Here is an 18,470-nt window from a genome sequence, read left to right as displayed (position 1 = left end):
TTGTGAGCACAGTCTAAATTTCTAAATGTTCTTCAAAAACATACATTTTATTTGCTTCAGCCTAAAGAAATATTGAGAGGACACGAGAATCCATTTTTATTGACATGCGAGTAGAATGATTCCCTCACAAAGTTGAGACCTATTGTCAGTCATTAGGGACTGAAGAAACCTTCTGGTCTGTCTGCCCTCAGACCTGGAGATGTATCAGAACAGTTCAGAAGAGTCCGTGGTTTCTTTTTGCTTCTGGGCCTGACTGATCTAGCCCCTGTCCAGCTAATTTTGTCTCTCTGCCCTAAATATTTTGGCTTTATTATCTCCCCTAAAATTGCCAAATGCTATCCAACCTCATATTCTGAGCACTTGACATTGACAAGGTCTAAAAAGTTTTCATTAGATACTTTGATCTCTGCTCCAACATAACGTCTTCAGTTGTCTTTCCTGACTGGCATACCTGGGGCAGCTCTGGCCTTCCTTTCTTCTTCACATTGCCCAACATTTACCCCACTTTGGTTTCTGGATCCTACTTTGTTACCTGCAGTTGAATCGTATTGCACACGTATTTGCTCATTGCTATTTTTCTTCTCTTTTATTAAGTCTAGGGGCCATAGGATACTTCCATCTTGTCAGTAGTAACCTACAAAAGTGGCTGGCATGGGGTGGGACCCAACACGTGCTTATTGCACAAATGAATAAGCAATAAGTTCAACTATATGGTACAGTGGGCTTGTACCATATAGTTGGCAAAGAGATTCTATTTTATTTGGAGCTTATTGGGAAGCCATGGATGAGTTTGGAGTTACTAATATTTCTATTGTCCTGATTTGAGGGAAATCATTTAAGAGAGTGAAATTTACCACAGAAGTGGACTTGTTCTTTTCTTTTTTTTTTTTTTTAATTTTATTTATTTATGATAGTCACACAGAGAGTGAGAGAGAGAGAGAGGCAGAGACACAGGAGGAGGGAGAAGCAGGCTCCATGCACCGGGAGCCCGACGTGGGATTCGATCCCGGGTCTCCAGGATCGCGCCCTGGGCCAAAGGCAGGCGCCAAACCGCTGCGCCACTCAGGGATCCCTGGACTTGTTCTTTTCTATTGGAGTTTTTAAGAGAAGAACACAAGGGATCCCTGGGTGGCGCAGTGGTTTGGCGCCTGCCTTTGGCCCAGGGCGCGATCCTGGAGACCTGGGATCGAATCCCACATCGGGCTCCCAGTGCATGGGGCCTGCTTCTCCCTCTGCCTGTGTCTCTGCCTCTCTCTCTCTCTCTCTCTCTCTCTCTCTCTCTCTGTGTGACTATCATAAATAAATAAAAATTAAAAAAAAAAAAAAGAGAAGAACACAAATCAGAAGTTGTCCTGAAGAAAGGCCAGGAAGAACACCGCTTTGCCAATATGAGGAGTCTAAACAGGGAATAGGAGAATAGGAGAGAATAGGATAGGAGAGACCCAAATGGGGGAGGGAGTCATGGGGCACCCGGGTGGCACAGTTGGTTAAGTGTCTGACTCTAAGTTTTGGCTCAGGTCTGATCTCAGGGTTGTGAGATCAACATGGAGTCTGCTTGAGTTTCTCTCTCCCTTGTTCTCTGCCCCTCCCCACTGCACTTTCATACTCTTTCTCTATCTCTCTTACAGAAATAATAAATAAATTAATTAACAACAACAACAACAAAAAAAAAACCCAAAAGAATAAAAAAACAAGAGTCACTTCACAGTGGCACCTAATAGATAAACCTGGGGAAACTCGCAAGTCCAAGTCCAAGTGCTAACATTGTCTTTCTGAGGACTTTTACACTTATTTAAAGGGTCCAGAGTAAGCAGAAACAATCTTATTTATTTATTATTTTTAAATGTTATTGTGATCCCGGGATCACTACCTGAGCCAAAGGCAGATGCTCAACTGCTGAGCCACCCAAACATCCCAACAATCTTATTATTATTATTAGAAGAATAATGTTAAGCTTATTCATTGTCTATGTGGATAGATATTATAAGCCTCAGAGGTTTTCTATTTACTTGCATTTTTAAGATCCTGTGAAAGAAAAATGCAATCAGGTTGTGATTTTTGAGGAGAGACTTATCCATCAGCATTAGAGTCTTGATGAAGCTGCATAGATTTCCTAAGAAAGATACTTCTGCAAAGGTGATAACATAGTTATCTCCCTGTCACGTAGTATAATTGATAGCACTATTCAAAATTAATGGACTCTGGTGTGTGGTAGATTAATGCATGGTGTGCTCAGAGCAGAAACCTACCACTTTTGGGATTTCAACCCAAATCTGGAATTAAACTAAAGTGAAAGGGGGAGACTTTGTGGCTAAGGATACAGTAAAGACAGACAAGTTTTACATGACATTGGCCATAAAATTAGGCTTAACAACCCCACAGTCCTACAAATGAGACAGAAGTATGTTCAAAGGAAGCCCACACTTCTTACTAGAGTCATTTTTCGTATTTATTTCATTACTCAGAGCTCATAGTTCCCATTAGTGGCTCTGCTTGAGCTCCTGTAAACCTGGTAACATACGGTACTTAAGAAATATTACATCAATAGGGAGTTTCTATTGGTCTTCTGTGACCTAGATTAATATTGGGACAGTTTAATAGACACAAGTTGGCAAGCTAATAAGAACAAATTTACTAGCAGATGTCGTCAAAGGGATGATTATTTTCTACCTGGATTGTGGGGGAAGTGAGGGTAAAAAATGAAGTCAAATCAGGAAGAAGCAGAAAAATGGAAGGAGATAGAGCCCACAGAGGCTGCTAACTCATCAAGAAGCTGATGCAGAAGCAGCAGGTTTTCTTGTTCCCTAAGGACTGGACTGAGAGAAGAAAGTACTTTTCTCTAAGGCTTGAAGAGAGCTTGCCCAAGGAGTGAAATAGTGTATATTATTGTGTTTGTGTGTGTGTGTGTGTGTGTGTGTGTGTCTGTGTATATATATATATATATATATATATATATATATATATATATATATATAATTCCTGATTCCTGAATATACAAAGCAAGAATTTTGAAGCCATAGATATTTTGGGTTAAATCCTGGCCCTTTTATTTGTTCTGTGTATCATTCTTGGACAGTTATTTAAACTCCTCAGGTATAAATCTCCTTATCCATACAATGAAAGCAAGTAAACCTAATCTGTAGAATCATTGTGAGGAATAAGTCAGATACAATATGTCAGACACAGAGCACACTGCCTGGAACAGGGACTGTCATTGACACCACTTGGCTGTATCCTGTACAATCACAAAAAGGCACCATTTGCATCTTTATAGGCCAAACTTTCAGCACCCCTCCATGATACACACTTCCATCTTCACTAAGCACCTTGGATAGCAGCACTCTAAGTCAAGTGGTCTACTCATCGTCATCTCTCAAGGTGTCTACTTTGAAAGTAGGCAAAATCAAGATGGTCTGTGATGTTTATCACACATATTCTGGTAAAAGCAGGGATGAGAAAGGCGAGCTGGGGCCAGTTTCTGGGTCAACTGTATGTGCTCTTCCCTCCATTTCAGATAAGATTCTTCCCTCATAAAGTCAGACATTTTGTGGCTTATCAGGAAGTATTCCATGATGCCTTACATGCTTTTTCACCCCATGCTGAATTAGATATCAGTGTCACAGGTTATCACAACCTCCATCATTGTTCCCACAGGTTAACTATCTCAGTGGAGCTGACCCTCTGTATATTTAAGATTCTTTTTGAAATTTATTTATTCATGAGAACAGAGAGAGAGCGGCAGAGACACAGGCACCCCAGGACCCTGGGGTCACACCCTGAGCCAAAGGGAGACCCTCAACCACTGAGTTACCCAAGGCTCCCCAACATCCTATTTTTTTATGTGTTATTATCTATGACTCCACAACAAGACTGTGAATTCCTTAAAGTCTTCATTTATCTTTATATGTTTAGTTCCTACAACCATGTCTGGCACATGTACTGTTCAGCATGTGTTTATTAAATGAGTGAGTACACAGAATATTATATGCAAATCTAGTAAGACATAACCTTGAGAAAGTACCAAATGCTTCTGAGCCTCAGTGTTCTCATTTGTAAAATGAGAGATCATGCATACCTAAAATGTGTTGAGCTACATGAAACACCTATCCAGAGTATGCATTCAATAAGTAGAACAATGGCTTATTACTGTTATATTATTCTAAAAATCCTACACATATAAAGTAAAAAAAATGCATGATTATTGAACAATTTTTGAACATTTATTGCAAGCCATGGAGTCCCTCCATTCTTGAGGTTTCTGTCCTTCCACAAGATAACATTTTCCCTTTTTTCACCACAGGAATCTGTTTCTGTTTTCATTTTGCACTCTATCATAACTTCTTACATCTGTTCTGTCTGACACACACAAATCCATTAAGTCTAATGAATATCTATTCTGACATCATGCTGTTTAAATATGGCTAGTGTGCCTAATGATTTTGCTTGTAACAGTGACTCTGTGTACTATGTATTTCTAAAATTTAGCAGAGCCAAACCTCAGTTTAATATCCCTTAAATGTAGAGAGTAGCAGTTAAATTTCTACTAGTACTTTTGAATATTGATTATATAAAAGATACAGTACTAGCCACTGAAGAGGGATATAAACTTGAGCATGGCTATGCTTCCTCCCCTTAAAGTTCAAGATGTTAGGGATGCCTGGGTGGCCCAGTGGTTGACCATCTGCCTTTGACCCAGGGTGTGATTCCAGGGTCCGGTATCGAGTCCCACATTGAGATCCTTATGGGGAGCCTGCTTCTCCCTCAGCCTGTGTCTCTGCCTCTGTGTGTGTGTATGTGTGTCTTTCATGAATAAATAAATAAAATCCTTAAAAAAAAGTTCAAGGTGTTAGATCACGTAATATATATGTGATCACACAGTATATATGCTGAGAAGAGACACTCAGTGATAGTCTCCATAATAGTATATCAGATCTCTTGAGTTAAGGAAACATTGGTTATGCCAGGTTGGGACCATATGCTTTGAAAATGGAGCTGAATAAGATATATACTCTGTTTTTCTGGAGCAGGTGATTTACTGATTAAGAGAGAATAACACCACATTATGTCAGTATAGGAGGTTAAGCATTTTATTAGCATTGAAATAAGCAAAAGGAATATTGGTGATAATAAGCAGTCAAAAAAATTGGACTAGAGATTAAAGAAAACCTTGAGAAAACAGTGACCTGAACAAAGTTCTGTTAAAAAGGCTGCTAATGGGAGTGACCACATTATGATCTTGTAAGAACCAAAAAGAATCTATTTTTTAAATTTGCTTAGAGATTTTATTATTTATTTATTTATTTATTTATTTATTTATTTATTTATTTATTATTTAGAGTGGAAGTAGGGGAAGGGGCAGAGGAAGAGGGAGAAAGAAACTTTAGCAGACTCTGCCCTTGAGCACAGAGCCAGATATGGAGCTCAATCCCACAACCTTGAGATCATGACCCTGAGATGATGACCTGAGCCAAAACGAAGAGTTAGGCACTTAACTGACTGAGTCTCCCAGACACTCCCCCTAAAAGAATCTTTAACTCAATGCTTCACATAGAATAAGTCCTCAGAGTTAGAAAATATTATTATAAAATAAAATTTTTAACAATCATTATAATTATCAAATACTTATTTCTAGGTGGAAACAGTTGAGGTCAAAGGACATTCTAGGCAGAAAGAAAATAGGAGATATAATACAAATGTTTGAAAAAGGTTGGTGTGTATGAAGTTACCACCAACTGTGGTATTGAAACCACAGCTTAAGGGTGAGGATTGGTGGAAATTAGGTAGGGGCAAGATGGGAAAGTGTAGATATGTCATGCCAGGCAACTAGATTTTATGAGGAGATATGGTTTTAAGAAAGCATGTGACTCAGATTTATTTTTGTGAAAACTACTTCGCCACCACATGTAAGATTGATTTTAGTGGTTCATGAGAGAACACAGAATAGTTAGAGGCCAGTGGTGCAAGTGAGAAGGGATGAAGGCCAGAATGTTGGGCAGGGCTAGGGGAGGAGGAGTCATCGTGAGGCCATTTATTTGATGACTTGCTTGATGAAAATAAAGGGGAGACAGAAGGATCAATGAGAATACCAGGATTTCTATCTGGATGGATGGTGGCATGGAGAGAAGCATAGTTCAGTTTGGGTCATATTGACTTTAAATTGCCCAGTGGAGAAGTCCAGCAGGCATTTTCATATATACATCTGAGCTCAGGGAAACCACCACTGTTGGATATAATGGTTTGGGAGTTTTCTGCAAATGGAGACCATAGCAAACTTAGCATGGGATGGGATTGTCTGAGTAGAGCCTGTAGATGAGTAGAAGAGGGTGAGCTAAGTATAAAACTGGATAGAGATTTAGGACGTATTTAGGTATGCGATGGCCCTAAATAGAAAAGTGGCAAGATCAGAGTGGTCTTTAGGAGCCTAAAGCTGATGGCTGCCTATAGCAATTATCAAAAACAGTTCATAATAAACATCTGGGATCCCACAAAACAGATTTCCTGGCCCCACTAAGGGAATCTGATTGAATATATTTAGTAGGGGGCCTACGAACTGCATTTCCCAGCAAACACCCAAAGACCCAAAAGCAGAAGTTTCAGAGATTGTACTTTGAGAAGCACAAGGGATATCAGTGTGTATCTAGGAGAAGATGACCTGGGGAGCTTGATCGCCAAGGTCTGTGCTGGAGGAACTAGATGTGAGCCTCCTCAGATTTACTTGGCAGGTAAGTGACAAAAAATTCTTGTTACCAATCGTCAGTTATTTCCTGAGCCAAAAATACTGTCCAAACCCATGTCAAAACTTCACATACCCGGTACAGAGTTTGCAGACACAAATAAAAGTCAGGCTGGGGAAAATGAAGGAAATCCAATGCAATATATTTGTATTCTGTCGCTGAGGCACTGTCTAATGTTGCTGTAACTATGATGTATAGGTCTATCAAAGCATGTGTTACCATGGTCTGAATTTCCCGACTGGAGAAAAATGATTAATGTAGAGATTTGCATTCAATGTGGGCTTGGACATCAATATTTCAGCTTAGGTAAACAGGAGCTTTACCTAATTTATTGGCTCTCATTATGGATGGCTTGTAGAAGCCAAATTCCCCCTCTGCCTCCAAAATGACCTTTCATGCTCTACAAATCAATCTAGAAGAAGTGAAGCAAGTTGGTTAATATTTTAGGGAGAAAAAAATGACTTCACATGTCAGAGACTTAATTGTTGTGATTTTGACCCATTTTGAAATTAGTTAACATTTGCTTCAGGCCTCTGACTTCATGCATTATTTATTTTCATGCTGGCCTTCCTTAAGTCTCTCCATGTGCAATATGCCTGTAACATGTTTGAAGCTTTTTCTCAATATTGCACTTGAATAATAGCATCATGAGGTAGAAAATGTAAAGACCCACATTTGTCACCTCTCCACATATGCAGGCATATGCACACGTACAGACAAGTGTGTGTGTATGGCCCTGCGTACACATACATATACACCTGCACTCATACATATACACCTGGTTTTAGGCCAAGCTGCTTTTGAGTATATTTTAGCTCTCATTGGCAATGTTTCGAGGTGTTACAGCCAGCATTACAGAGCAATTTCCCTCTAAGAGTTTTATGTTGCAAAGTATGTCAGAAGTTAATCAAAGGGTAACAATGCAAAAGCCTGCACATACGCTTCTTGGATACCGGAGCCAGTCCGGGCTGTCAGTCACTGCCAAAACTATAGCACACATGGGCGTATTGCTCCTTTTTCTTTCCTGTGAGAAAATGTTTCTGCCCACAAAGGTCAGTGCTTTTATGGCATAAATCTATTAGCCTATTGCTGTGGTATGAATCCCAAGGAGAAGGCATCTCGTCAGCTGTCTGGCTCAGATGCAAAGTCTTCCTTGCAGCAGAAGGTCAAGCTCTGCATCTTGCCTCTTACTGTCCACATCAGCTTTGGTCTGTCCTGTCATAACCTCTGTGTCCCAGTGAGTAATCACTTACCCTTGGCCTTGAAAATGACTATCCCATTACTGGTTCTGTGTAATCACAGGAGAAGAGTGCTTTTGGAATCATTAAACTAGCTACGCCCTCCAGCCAGTCTAGATGCCCTCGGAGCTTGGATGGGGTAAGGTTATCCATGAGAACATTCTGTTATGCCAGCTCTGTGAGAGGAGGGCTATTTAGCTCTCAGAGAAAAAAATGCTCAGAATTTCCTGTGTATTCCCAAAATGTTTACCACCTTCTAATCACCTACATTCCTTTAGTCTTGACACTCATTTGAAGTTAAACAAAAACCACTGTAAAGATGAGGCTCGACAGCTGTTTCCCAGATGTACTAAAATAACCATTGCAGCTGTCTGAAACTAGGGCATTTGCATTTGCATCAGTTTGGATTAAATCTTTCATTGATTTGGGTCATGATTTATGTACAAAGCTCATAGAACAAAGGATGTGCATGTCCAGAGCAGCTGTTTTAAATCTTTAAGCAAGAATATAGAAACTTGAGATTGCATTCACCTGCTAAAAATGTAATCTTACTGAAGATAATCTTCAGTGCACAGGCTTTTACTGAGTATCTACTATGTTCATAGCACATTTTCTCCATATGCTTAAAGCCCAGTTATCCTTCCAACTTTACTGTCACCTCCTGGAAGCCGGTTCCCAGAGTTAGAATTAATTGATATATTCCCTCTGGAGTTTGGTTCCAAACTCATCAAATGTGAATATAATGGTCTCATTTCCCAGCAGTGTTCATGGAAATAATTGCTATGGTATCCTGTGCCAACTGAAAGGAGGGAAGGAAAGAAGGAAGGAAGGAAGGAAGGAAGGAAGGAAGGAAGGAAGGAAGGAAGGAAGGAAGGGAGGGAGGGAGGGAGGGAAGGAGGAAGAGAAATATATTTCTATTAATTCAAAATGTATAGTTTTAGAGCAAATACTTATATAATAATTTATAATTCAGAAGAACTACTTTGTTAGCTCTGAATATTATATTTTAATATTCTCATATATTCTTTAGTGTGGAGCTTATCAATATCCCTTGATATTCTTCAGATGGAAGAATCTGAAGTCTTCTAAATCCAAATCCTAAACTCTCACACCCTGATTTTGTTACGGAGGACAAAATCTTCATTTTTCTTGAATTTCTTTTATCTTAAATTCAGAATCCCAGATCCCCAAAGTATCTTGGTTTTCCTCTTACTTATAGAATCCTTCCCCAGTGATTATTTTCCCTTTGTCTTGAACACTGTTCTACCAACCACCCTAGATCAGGATTTTCACATTGGCTTTTCTTTCCTTGTCTTATGTCCATAAGGCTCATGCTTATCTATATCAACAAATCCAGGCTATCTTCCTAGTGCAAAGACTATTATTTATGGCTGAAATCTTGAGACACCTTACAAATACTTCAAATGCAACATGTTCAAGACAGAATATATTATCTTTCCTGCCAGGACTTTTCTTCCTACACAACCCATCTTGGTTCATGACACAACCATCGTCCACTCAGTCTCTGGAACCACAAATCCCTGTGTCTTGCTCAATTTCTCTCTTGCCCTCACCTTTCGCATCCTGTCAATCTTGATTCCAAAAACGCCTTTCAAACACAACTCCTCACTAGTTGCCTTCCATTTTTCACATGGACTCTGGCACAATACCCACACTGAATTCATTTTCATCAATTTGCCTGCTGCAGGCTCATCTTTCTGTAATGCTACAGACATTCTCTATCTTAAGGTAAATAAACAAATGTGCGTGTGTGTGTGTGTGTGTGTGTGTGTGTGTGTGTATGTCCCTTTCATCTTCAGGAAAAGTAGTTTTCTAATTAATCATAGCATTCACTTATTCATTTATTAATCATAACATTCATGACATTTCTTCTTCGAAGCTGACATTCATCCTCACCCTACATCATCCTAGCACCTCGCAACACCCATCCCAGACACTTAGCTCCACACTTTCTAAACAGAGTCTTCTTGAAATTTTCAAATGTAGCATTGCCTAATCACACCTTCCCCTCCTCACCCCCACCACCATGCTTGTGCATATGTAGTTTTCTCTGCCAGGCATGCCTTCCTCCCTGCCTGATGAACTATTGCTCATCTTGGAAGTGTGAGTTCTATAAAGACAGTCTTAATTCCTGGCACCCAAACACAATGAGTGTTCTTCCTTCTGTACTTCTGTAGACCCTGGGCTTCTCACTATTAAGAACAGTGTGGTCGCTTTTCAGATTTCTTTCTTTCACCTACCAACTCAAGCCTCCTCAAGACACTCTTTTCATCTTTAGTATCTGACAATTTGCTTCCAACTTAATTTTTTTATTAAATAAATGAAACTTTCATTTTGTCTAACTTAAATCTTGATATTTTATTCTTTTTTTTTTTTTTGCCTTCATTCTGGTGTAAGACCTATAGTTTGTTCCTTTAATTATCTTTTTTAGTGCAGGTTTTATCCTTGGTTCAAGAAAGATGAATGAAGTCACTGTGGATGCATGATGGGGTATTAAATATTTTATATATATGTTAAATTCCCATATTGTAGTTTCTTCCACTAGTGAAAAAATTAACCATGTAATATTCTACTTATTCAGATATTAATTTCTTTTAATGAACTCTTATCAGAAATACAATGTGTCACAGACACTATGTGGGGTGACCAGGGTGCATAAGTGATTGTATTACCATTAAAAATTAAAGACATGTTGATGTAGTCTAAGGTGTTTTGCTATTCAGAAAGTCAATTAATGTTCTAAGAAACTTCAGTTACCATTCATCTCTCTCAAAGACCAGTGAAGAGGATTGGAGGACATGGTCCCTAAGCTTCATAAAATTGTTTTCTCTCCGGCTCTTAAGCTCCATTTACTTAATAATCCCTCAGATTTCTTACCAATCCAGAAACTAACCAAATACCTAATTAATTAGCTTTTTCTCCTCTTTCTCACTCCCTCTCTTATTTAGCTTTTTCTGACCTTCTGTGATGACTTACCCTTCAGTTTGCTGCATTACTCCCAAGCTGTGCACAATCTTTGACATGCATTTCCTCTTCTGTTTTCCTCTTGAGAATCAACTCTCTTGGCTTCATCCTTCCAAACCCCATCTCCTTCTCTTCCTTTCTAGTTCTAGTGTTCTCCATCAGTTACCTGAATTCTGCATCACAGAAGTGTAGAAGTGAGAAGAACTATATTCAAATGAGGTGGAACTGTCTAGAAATGACAAGGGACAATCTATGTGAGCAAAGTCCCATTGTGGGGGGTTTTGTTTGTTTTTTGTTTGTTTGTTTCTAATAGAGGCGGGGTAAATTGTGAGCATACCTGTTAATAGTTTTTGTCTTATCAGTGACTCAGCTGTGGTCACCTCCTTCATGCACATACTAAATCATCAACCATTATATTACATGAAAAATGTTATGACAGAATTAAGTGCAAGGCATTCTGAGTATGTCTCAAAAAGTATCAATTTTAGTCCTGGTTTAGGAGAAATAAGGACAAGAGTATAAGAATGATCAGTGGTTGTGATGAATAAATTTGAAATGATACGTTTAAAGTTTGCTTGGTGACTATATGTCAATGTTAATTGGAACCTGTAAAGGAAATTATCTGACAAATTTATTAAGTTCAAGACTCTCCCTAAAGCACATCATTTATTAGTGATCAGCTTTTTTAGTTAGGATTCTTACATTGGAGGTGTGGATAAAATGCCAACGTGGATGGAATGTGACTAGAATAGTGTCCCCTGAAAATCTAAGAATCTTTCTTTTTCTAGTGGAAGTTTCGTACCAATTTATCTTCTCTTATGATCTTAAAGAAGACTGATTTCTAATACTGACATTTCATGTGTCTCATAACATATAAAACCATAAAATGTCTTCTATTGAAATGTTACATGAAGAATGGAGAAACAATGATATTGAAGATATTAATGCAGTGTTAGGTTTGTATATATTTGAGTAAAAATGTTTACACTGATAGTTTAAACATATAAATGAGAAGATTTTTCACCTTGACCTTTGTGAATGTGAATGTGAATGTGTATCTTATTATTTGACGTTCTTGGGATATTAAAATAAAACCCATGATTGTAAGTCATAAGAGTTAGAATGATTTGAAGATACAGAGTTCTTGAATCTTAGAAGAATCATAGGGTTTCTACTGAAACTGCTTTGTACTCTTAATCCATTCATAGGGAATAATAACAGAGTGTATCAATCATGATTAATTATGCATTTCTTTGAAAAGAAAATAAACATAGTCCAAAGAAGTCTTCTTTATTACAATTTTTTTAAAGTATAAATCTTACTGCATCAGAATGTTTTCAGTATTCTTTCACGCTGAGGAAAATGCTCATGCCGAAGTGTGTGATTACAGATTTAGGATTAGACTCATCACTTCCATATCAGTGTGAATTAAAGTTGCTTATTAACATAGGGGCGATACCTTCGGAGAAGTCAAATCATAGAAGAACATACACATGTTTTTCGCTTGCTATTTCAGAAGCATTTTGTAATTATACTGGATTCATTTTCTAGACCCCTCCCTGAGCTAATGAGGTCTGATACTGCTGCGGCTCTTTGCTTTCAGAAAATTGAAGTTAGAGAGATTAAATGACTCTAAAATGACTCTTGTTTCATCTTGCCAGGTCGTTTCTGAAGGCTAGGCTCAACATGGGTCTAAATTTTATAGGTGGTGTTTGAATCACTTGATAAGAACATTATTTTCTCTTACTGCATTTTTGTTCTTTTTCTGAATTATAGAGATTCTTGATTCGTGCTGAAAGAATTGAACTTATCTGATGCTTATGTTACAGATTTTATTTTCGTGTTACATTCTTCTCATTCTGCTCCCCTTTCTTAGATAAATCAGCGCTTTCACTGGACTGATTGGACTGAGAAGGCAAGGCTGAGTGAGGTAAGCCCCTGGTGAGCTGCCATGAGCACCCACATGTTAGGGCCAACAACCTTGTGGAGAACCTCAATTTAACCACTGTGTCTTCAGAGTGTGCTAGGTCCTACCCTGATGTCTTCCTTGATCAGACTCCCACAAACAATCATATGGGTAAAGCGATTGCTGTTTTGGTCCCTTGGGCTCAAATTGGTCAGCAAAATGTGGCAGTGTACACATATAGAAAATACATAGACAATTTATTTGAGCTGGTTAGGAATTGTCAAGAAAAGGTGAGATGGTAGGAAAACATAGCTGGATCGTGATTATCACTCAGGAATTTGTCCACTTGCTGTAGGAAAGGGAACCAGGACACTACAGGGTTTCAGGACCCTTCCTACCCATTTTGCAGGGAAGTGGCATGGAATCCTTTTACTGAGTAGAAACAGATGGTTTGACACAACACATGCTTTGAAATCGGTTCTGGAATTGGGAAATTTAAAAAGGGACCTCACAGGACCAAAATAAGGTATAACTCCAGTGAGTGCCAGCTTCTCTGATAGAATTTGGATTCTAGGAAAAGCCTTTAAGTATGTTGGCTTATTGGGCTTATTGTCTCTGGTTTTAAATTGCTTTTCTAGTGTAAACTAAATGACTTTTCTTTAAACTAATAGAGAAATATGTAAGTAAAGTCTTTAAAATATTTATGCCTGTTGATCTGTTTCAATTGGGGATAATCTCTTTTAAGGGACTCATCAAAAACAAATACTAACATTTATATTAAAAAATGCTTACTGAGTCATTGCTTATAATAATGGAACATTGGGGAAAAACCCTACTATCCAATAATTAAGGCTTGCGAACTAACTTGTGACATAGCCACATAATGGAGTATTATGTAGCTATCAAAATTATCATTTTTGAAAAAAAAATTGTAATCCTAATAGAAAGTATTGAGGCAAGTGAAAAAGCACTATTAGAAAATATCTGTTAGATATGACCTCAATTTATAATAGAAATTAGATGGAAAGAAAATACAGCAATTGGTTGGTTCTAGGATGCAGATGTATTCCCATTTCATCATTGCAAAACTCAGCATGTGTCTTACAATTAATGGAACCTTCTAGTTATAATTACAAGCATTTGGGGTTTTTCTATTTGTTTGTTTTTTAGTGTTACATAAAATAAGGTTGCACCTCTTAGATTTGAAAAAATAATATGCCAATATAATAGGTTCGGATTTTACTGCGTGGCATTACTATGTACTTTCCCCCCTCAATGAGGGCATGCTTGTGAGAGTATGCACACATTTAGAAAAGAAGCAATTCTATTTCAGTCCACTGATATGTGACATTCTGTACACTCTCACCTAGTAAAATTTTAGTTTATCTAGGACTCTCTATTCAACACCCTAAGCAAGTTTCTAGGGTCTACCTGGGTCAAAAATTCATTTGGGATCAAGTTAATTTTTCACCAGAATTCTGTTTGGAAATCCAAAGTACTCAGATCTATCTATGGACTTTTGTACCTTCCAACAACATGAGTCCCTTACTCATCCCAGTTCACTCAGAGAATTCTTGGTGTGTGACTTGCCCATCAACTTTTCTTCAAATCTGAGTCTCTTTCTCTTATCCTGTTCAGTCTGCTATTCTCCACTTACATTCATAATATATGCTAATAAATGTTCCTCATGGGGGCTGGGAGCTCAATGAGAAGGGTGTGGCTTAGAATTCACAAACTCTTAGGTTTGAAACCTGTTTCTGCCCATCACTAACTATGTGACCTTGGGCAAATTACTAACCTCCCTATAACTCAGTTTTTGTCTTGTAAAGTGGAAATACCAGTCCCATAGGAATGTTGGATGGATTTCATGAGCTAATGTGTATAAAGCAGTAGATACATGTTCATATGTCCAATAGATATTCATTTTGCTTTCTTTTTTATTTTATTGATATATGGCTTTGGCAAATAGACATGACCTCTCACATAGTTTTCCAAAAGGGTTCTCATCAGTGCACACTTAATTCATTTCAAACCCAGGAGACTTCCCCATGCCTTTGCTACCTGGGAAACCTTTCCAACTACACTTCTTCCACTTACATATAAACACTTCTTCAGGGGATCCCTGGGTGGCTCAGTGGTTTTGCGCCTGCCTTTGGCCCAGGGCGCGATCCTGGAGTCCCGGGATCGAGTCCTGCGTGGGGCTCCCGGCATGGAGCCTGCTTCTCCCTCTGCCTGTGTCTCTGCCTCTCTCTCTCTCTCTCTCTCTCTCTGTCTATCATAAATAAATAAAAATAAATCTTAAAAAAAAAATAAAACTTCTTCAGAGGTCTACAAATTCTAGCTTATACCCCACAGTCATCTTTCCTCAATTCTATTATCCTTACATAACCAAATTAACTCCTTTGGATTCTAAGCTGACTGAATAATTATCTTCTCTGCACTGACTCTTACAAGGTTGAGTAAAATGGAAAGGGTGGAAAGGTAGAGAAATGTATGAGATTAGCAATAGGATTTTCTAGTAAAAAGCAAAATCCTGGGGCCTACAAGATAGACCAAAGAAAAGTGAGTTCTCTCTAAGTAGCTCCAGAAAAGTATCCTGAATTAGAGCTCTGATTTTCTAATTTTCTTAGGACCTCTGCATCCTAACCTAATCCTGTTGTCTTATTTGCTGTCACCTTACTTTGTGCTCTTTCTTACCCATGTTAGCCTTAATGGTTTACATTCTAACCCTACATTCTCTCCACCGTACTGTCTGATTCAACCCTATGTTTCCTTATAATTTGCTCAAAAAAATTTCCTTATATTTAGTCTCTAAAAAAAAAAATCAGTTTGACATTCAGACTTCATTACTATGATATTAGGCCTGACTTTATTCATTCTTTTTCTAAAACTTGCCCTATTCTCCTATTGCATCAGAGACCTCAGATGGTATAGGTAAAAACAGGGACTCATAAGAACATATCTTGGGATATCTGGGTGGCTCAGTCAGTTAAGTGACTGGCTGCCTCTAGGGTTTGGCTCAGGTCTTGATCTCAGAGTCATGAGATGGAGCCCCGTGTTAGGGTTCTGTGCTCTGTGGAGTCTGCTTGAGATTCTCTCCCACCTGCTCACATACTCTTCTCTCTCTAAAGTAAATAAAAACTTTTTTTAAAAAAGGGCATAGCTCTACCTCTCTTTAGAAGGAATTGGAGAACTCAAATAATGTTGAGAAAAAAATTAATAATGCTTTAAAGTACATCTATCGGGAAAAGCTAAATGGTCTTATACAGGGAGTTATGGTGCTGTCTACGAGGGAGTTTTATTTTAAAATCTAGTTCCTACCTCTCAATTGGGGTTTATAACTCTTTCTCATTACTGAAAAATGTTGACCTGAGAGGGTGAACCATAACCATATGAAAAGTACCACAAAGAACTTCACAATAGGTAAGGGTTAACAGTCTACAAAAACAGAAAGCTATGAGAGTTTAAGGTCCTCTAGGAAGAAGCAAACATCCCGGGAAAGACAAGAAGGGCAAAAAGAATACTGAATTACAAAATGCCAGTTCTGGACATAGTACATTTACTCCCACAACCACAGATTATCACTAAATTCTTTAATGAGAAAGAATTAGAATTTAATAACAAAGCATAGAGGGTAGGCTTCAGTGCAACCTCATGTTTTACTTACAACCTGTTCTCTAGAGCCAACATTCTTTAAGTGAAGACAAGCAAATGAAAACAATATATGCAATATATTCCATAAAAATGATAACATTTGCTACTATTTATTAATCATTGTCAAGCAGTGCTGTGAGCACATGGATTCTTTCATTTAATGCTACAACCACCTCTGCAGCAGCCACTGTTGTTCCCCAGTTTTTTCAGTTGGAAAGAAAGCCTGAGGCTCAGAAAGGTAAATTAGCTTGCCAAAAGTCCCTAAGTTAGGAGCAAATAGCTTTTGGATTTGAATGCAGCATGTTTAACAGTGCATACGGAGCTCTTAATCAGGAGGTCATATTGCTTTGCATAGTGAAGAGTGGAGATAGGATTTACTTGGGAGAGTTTGAAAGGGTGAGGAAGAGTTGGAAAGTCTGCAGAACTGGCGGGTGTAAAGTGGCTTAGGAAGGTGCAGGAAGCAGTAGCAATTCCTGCTCTTCCATGCCACTTCTCCCAGGCTCTGCCCATCGCTACCTCCACCCAGTCTTATCTTCTTACACTTACTATTTGTCCCAAGGAGGCCATACTAATCTCCCCCATTCTCCCATTGAGTAACATGTTCATATTTTTTTATGTAGTAAATATATCTCCTCCTGAAGCCTCCCAACACTCCTTCCCTTAAAAAACAAAAACAAAAAAAAAAAAACAAAAAAACCCCAGCAATACCTTGTTTGCTGCTTGAAATGTGTGAAATGTGATTGTGTTTACTTTTTGAGATTGAAACCAATCACATACAAAAATACCTTTTTAGAGGAGAAAGATGTCAGTTCTAGCTGCATTCAAATATCCAATCTTTTCTGACTCACATTGAACAACCTTGAGCAAATCATTCTCTAGTTTCTTTTCTCTGCTTGTGCTTTACAGCAGCAGTGAGAAAGGCTGCTCCAAGTATGGTACGATCACTCAAATATTAAAGCTTTTTACGCTCTTTGCTTCTGTTCATTCTTTCTTTCCTTTTGATCTAACAAAACTTCTTAAATTATAAATTAGAAAGTTGAAGCTTTTTTTTTTTTTTCCCTTTCCAAGATAAGGGAAAAATTTATGACTTCAAAAAACTGTAAGTAGCATAGGGCAGCAGACCACATCAATGTTTTCATTTGGTATGTGGCAAGAGATACCCTGAGAAAGATTCCACATTAGGATGATCTCTTATGGATTTCTGTTTGTTTTTAAATACAGTGAAACAAGCTAGTTGTTTTTACTTCGAAGATGAAATATCCCCATTCCCTTTTTAAAAATATATAATCAGCCATTTTACAAAATCCAGCTCTATTTTGCCTCTTGAGATTTCCTAGTACATCAGCTGGTAGATGATTACTTTTCACCCTTGAAACAAATGAGAGAAAATTAGTCAATCTAACAAATAATATAGTGGGGAAGTTAGAAATGGAGTTCTTTTGGGGGGATATTACTTTCTGCAATACAACTGGCTAGTCATTTTGAGAATTTGTCTTGTTTGTTTTTATCTTTTCTGATATGTAAGAGTGTAACCTTCAGGTTACCTCTTCTGACTGTTTTTCCTCCTTGGTCAAGGTGATCTTCTGAGCTCTCCTGTCTTGATGTGCAAACAAATATCAAGGGATTCATCACACTGAAGTATGAATAAACATTTGTCTTCACACTAGCATCGGAACTTCTTCAGAGCAGGGAGCCATGCCATTTCCTCCCTTTATCTACCAGTACAGTATGAGGCAGAGTAGATACTCAGTATGTGGTTTTGGAAATAAACTGAATCTGGCTGTACTTTAATGGAAATATGATTAATGATGGGGACATTTGTCCAGGAAGTTTTATCTCACTGAATGGAAGAGAAAGTTTAGAGGTGAATTCCAACGTACAAATAAAATGACAAGCATAAAAACATACTCCAAGTATTTCTTCCCTTCCTTCAGCCAAGAAAAAGTGCCAAAA

At 38.2% G+C, this 18,470-nt stretch overlaps 1 protein-coding gene across 1 annotated transcript in view; it reads left to right on the top strand.

Annotated features, from left to right (window-relative positions):
• Nucleotides 1-18,470, top strand: part of TENM4 (teneurin transmembrane protein 4) — a 2,712,352-nt gene that overhangs the window by 989,710 nt on the left and 1,704,172 nt on the right. Inside the window, exon 7 of the mRNA XM_077867222.1 lies at nt 12,834-12,887. The gene's annotated coding sequence lies outside the window, so the exon portion shown is untranslated. The remainder of the gene's footprint in view (nt 1-12,833; nt 12,888-18,470) is intronic.

Source organism: Canis aureus, chromosome 23 (genome assembly GCF_053574225.1).
Source record: "Canis aureus isolate CA01 chromosome 23, VMU_Caureus_v.1.0, whole genome shotgun sequence".
In the NCBI taxonomy this organism is placed as follows: Eukaryota; Metazoa; Chordata; class Mammalia; order Carnivora; family Canidae; genus Canis; species Canis aureus.
Note: the sequence above shows the minus strand (reverse complement) of the source record. Positions and strands in the feature narration are given on the sequence as shown.